Raw genomic sequence first — 5201 nt, 5'->3', positions numbered from 1 at the left:
TTTCCCATTTTGTAAATGAAACATTACTATCTTTCTCTGTTTTATTCAAGCACATGAAAGTATATCTGTATAAATGTGGAGCTTTTACCAAGGTGATCTCTGTTTACAGTTCATGGTTTTTGTGCACTTTAATATTTAAATTTTTCTAATTCTGGATGTAAATATAGGAAACTTTTTTTTTGCATTGCTGCCAATTCACCGACAGAGTTGCCTTGGGTGCTAGCCCCAGAGCAGCTTGTATATCAGTAAAACGAATATACTGTATGGACAAGGGTCCTCAATTCAATAAAAGTGCATGGCAGATCCCTGGTAGAACATGGAAGCAAGAATCAGGTTTGAAGCTTGACCCAGCTGTGGCTGATGTTGTCTTCATTTCTACATGTGTGAACCAGTGTGAGCCCAGAACTTCATAATACATCATTCAAAATATTCAATCAAAAAACATGCATGGAGTGCCGCATCTTTGTCTCTTGTCTCTACCTCTGGTGCTCTTCATTGTCAGAAACACTTAATTCAAAATGTATTCAATAAATTAATGAAAAATACAATGTTTCACTTATTTAATTTAATTCATGTATTTAAAAAGGACAATGTACATAACATCAGCTCTTTTCTCTTTTGATCATGAAGGAATCAATGAATGATATTAACTAAATGCACACATTTATTGGTTTTAAGCACATATAAAAAACGTTTAAGTATCCCCCCCCCCCTATTACTATGTAACCATAGTAAACAACACCCATTGGCTGTCTCAACCTGAGCATTTGACCGTGATTGGTTAGTTTGACTGTCATCACAGCGCGGCCAATGGGCGCGCCTTTCCGTCAAATTTGAAAATACGCGCTACTGCAGCTGGGAAATGGTAACCGCGACAATGCGCATCACCGTCATGTGGATTTTTTTATGCCATGGATAAACGGATAAAGGCATGGACAAACCGTCGGGCGGAACCTGGTCAAGACCAAATGAATTTAAATTCTTCAAAAAAAGAACAGGTAAGATAATATTCCTCTGTTATTATTGTGACGTTTGTTTGTGTGCCATCGGTTTCAGTAGCTCAGTGTGTGTGTGAGTGTGTGCGTGCGTGTGTGTGTGTGTCTGTGTTTGTGTGTGCCTTTGTGTGTGTAGGTGTGTGTGTGTCTGCGGGCGGGGTAACGGACGTGGAGTCGGTTAAACGCCGATTGTAATTGCGACCGTGGCAGTATTTTTTTCCTGCATCTTACTAAGGTGAGGACGATATTGCAACCAGTGCAGCTTCATTAACGTGTGTGTTGAGATGAAAAATTACCTGCCATTAGCACATGAGCTATACTAACAGTTTCACAATGTATTAAGTAGCGAATTTCAGTGTATGTTGCTACCAGGTCTGAAGTCTGCAGGTAAATGAATAGAGTCGGTGAATAACAGAAAAGTGACTGTCATATTGTACAGTTACAGAGGATGAGGAGAGGAGCAGCAGAGAACAGCAGATGTTTCCTGCACAACCTTCACTTCATCTGGACTGAGTTGTTTCCAGTCTGCTGCTCATGGTCCCCTCGGACTGGTAAGTAATTGTCTAACTAATACTAATAATAGGCTATTACTAAAGGGACAGTTCACCCAAAATTCAAATTTCACTCCATCTACTCACCCTCATGTCAAGAGCTGTGAGAATTTTCAGAGTCCTTCGTTCCTTCTCTGAGTTACAGGGGGGTCCGCAAAAAATGAAATAAGTCTATATTTTAAGCTTGTTTGTAGCGGAAGCTCCCAGTGTCTCAGTTCACTGCTCTTCCACTGACCGGCGGAAAAATTTCTCATGTGGGGGCTTCAGTACAAGAGGGACATTACAGACGAGCAGTATGGAGGTATTTGGATGTTTTTTGGTGTGTCTCTTTGGACGAAAAAAGTTGGTTGACAACCATTATATGGACAAATACTGCTGCGTGGACCCCCCCCCCCCACCGTAACTCAGAGAAGGAGCAGAGGACTCTGAAAATTCCCACAGCTCTTAGTCAACATGAGGGTGAGTAGATAATGAGGGAAATTTGAATTTTGGGCGAACTATCCCTATAATTCTAAACTGGAAACAACCTCTTTTTTCCTGGCCATTGAAGAAAACAACATTAACTGATATGAGATGGAGTAGCATTAAATTCTACTAGGCACAACCTTCATTTCTGACCCTCTCTGTCTCTTTCCAGTCTGCTGAGATCAAGAACTGCGCGGCAAGATGGTGTGATGCTGTTTTGGGGACTTCAAAATATCAACAACTTCACTTTATGTCTTACTTCAGCCTGGTAGGTAGTGCTCTTCATTCACATATAATTCCACCTGATACGAAGAGATGTCCTCATTGGTTTTGTGTTTAGGTTCACATGAGGTTTCTAAATTTCCCTGTAGGGACCAATAAAATATCTATATCTGTTTATGTAAACACTGTTGTGTGCAGGGTAGATCACCGTTCAAGAACCTCCCCACATGACAAATATCCCAAAGTACTAGATGTGAAATATGACTGAATATTCTTTATGTCCAACCAGAGGTTGCGCTAGACTTTTTCGTCGCCGGTCATTTTGACTGACGGGGTCATAAAAATTCCGTCATAATCTATTTTTACCGGTCACTTTATTTATTTTTTTAAATGATAATAATGCCATATTCAATAGCATTCAATTTTAATTCATGTTTAATTCATATCAAGTCCAAACAAATTGAACAGAGAATGCTCCGGAGCAGAGTCTGCGTCAGAGCACATCTAACTGTGGGGTCAGTCAGTGAATGCGGGGGTCACTTTCTGCCACTCAACATCTAAATACAACGTAAATACCTGATGATGACATCAGTTTTCTGTCAACAATCAACATGCTAACCCATGTGTTATACCAAAACATCCAAAGGAGCACGTTTTCACATAGGCACCGCATAGTGCACCGGCGTTAGCTCTCTCTCTCTCTCTCTCTCTCTCTCTGTGCCTCTCATTTCTCTTTTACGCACGCACGCACGCAGCCACTGCGCATCACTGAAACAACTGAAGCTATAGACCACACAGCCAGATGCAGCACAAATTCAGACAAGACAAAACCCACTCAGCTTTACGTGTTATAAACAATGCCACGGCGGGCAGAATACATTAAAATAAGGCTTAACGTTACCTTTGGAAGAGTTGTGCGCGGCGAGTGTGTGAAACGGTGATGTCCTGCCCCCACCGCTCTACCTGTACCGAGACACACCGCTGTGTAGCTACAGCTACGTAACTTAACAGCTGACTACTGTCGGCCCCTCGGACACTGCAGCTGAATCTCGCCCGTTAAATCATTATCGACCGTCATATTTGCACTGACACGACTCCCAGTCAATATTTAATCCACTTGTAATGTTTGGAGTTTGAATACTGCGGGAAGCTTTCTGTCTTCTTCTCTGTTGTTAGTGTTTCTGTGTGGCAGCGCTACAGCGCCACACACGCTCCACACAGGCCTGGGGTATGTACTACAGCGTTCTACTGAGCGCACCAGCCAGCTGTGAGTTTGTTTGTTTTTTAATCTAATTCTCACCATAGTGACTTTGAGACATTGCATATGTTTTATATCGTTATCCACCGCTCCATTTATTGATTATCCGCCGGCTTCATTGTAAACAAATGCACATGGCCAGATGGCCATGGCTGTGAATTGCAATCTGTCAAAATGACGGATGGCCTCAAAATTTTTCCGTCACCGTTTTAAAAAAACGGTCAATGACGGAAAATATCCGGTTAACGCGACCCCTGTGTCCAACTGTATTTTACACAGCCAAGGACCCACAGCAGTGCTTCACCTGTGAGATCATCATGCTGGAGAACCACAAGAGAGCAAAAGATGATGAGGAGTTCAGCACACAAACAGGTAGGAAAACAGACCAAGATCTACACCAAATGCAGTTTTGTTCCTAAATTTTTTCATACATTTCATACATTTCAGATTAATTCAGTTTTATTTGTATAGCACCTCCCCCTACATAAGTAATGAACAAACTAGGAATTAAACACAAACACAGATACACACACATTGAGATGAAACAGCTAACGCTTTCAATACAGTTACAGATTACCGTATTACTGTTTAAATTTTAATCATCACATCTCTGATGAATGTGTGTTATGTTCAAGTCAAAACTAGATGGAAGGCGACAGCCCTGCTCTATAGAATTTTCCTTCCAACACTTTTTTACACCCAAGATAGTGACTATGGCCCCCCCTCATTTATCAAACTTGTGTAGGATCTGATGAAGAACAGTCAGCATATACCAGGTGTCAGGGGTTCAACTCCTCTCACTGGAGGACATTTCTCTGGCGTCTCTGTTCTATTCTGATTTGTACTGTTCTGACAATAATAGTCATTGATGAGCATCTATCTGCCAGACCACGCATTGTTTGTAATTCACCTCAGTTGCTCAAAATAAGTGGAATTCAATTTCCAACAAGTGCAGTGTAGCTGTTGTGCCCCGTCCACTAACATTTAAGAAAATAGAGAGGTCCTGAGTTTGGTTTTAAAAGAACACAGTAATGGAGAAAGTCATAAAATTAGTAGGTAAACTGTTTTAGGTGGATAAATATTAAAAGCCATCTATACTTGCAGAGTTGGAGATTTCCAACTGGCAGTCTGCTGGGGTTTTAAACTGTCTTTGATGTACTGCGTAGCCAGACCAGGAGCTGCTTTGTTGACCAAGAGTAGGTTTGTTACTGTTACATGTTGATGTTACTGGTATTGAGTCTGGACTCCAGGTATTCACAGATCTGGGGTCTGTTTCACAAAGCAGTTTTAGTGAAAACTCTTGAGTCTGTTAACCCTGAAATGAGGCAAACTCTGGGTTTTCCGTTTCAGAAAGGGAGGTAACTCAAACCAGGTAAAGAGGAGTAACTCCAGCCCGTTTCACAAAGAGAGGTAACTGAAACTCAGAGTCAGTTACTATGGCAACCTCCAACGCACACGTGAACCTAACCTGGTTGGGAGCAGGTTTTCCCCAACTAACCCTGAGTTTCTCCTTTTTATCTGAAGCTGCAGACTGAAAGCAGCGGCTGACAGGACGTGATGTTTTATTCTCCATGAGGATTTGTTTGATCGTTCCCGTTGTTCTGCACCCTCAGTTTATCTGAACAACCCTCACATGACACCACACAGACACTTCTCTCTCTCTTAATTTTTTTTTTTTTTGTAGTGTGTGTGTTCACTCCACTGTGAGAA

The sequence above is a fragment of the Trachurus japonicus genome, chromosome 16 (assembly GCF_045865225.1).
Source record: "Trachurus japonicus isolate A0001 chromosome 16, Traja_1.0".
Lineage (NCBI taxonomy): Eukaryota > Metazoa > Chordata > Actinopteri > Carangiformes > Carangidae > Trachurus > Trachurus japonicus.
Note: the sequence above shows the minus strand (reverse complement) of the source record.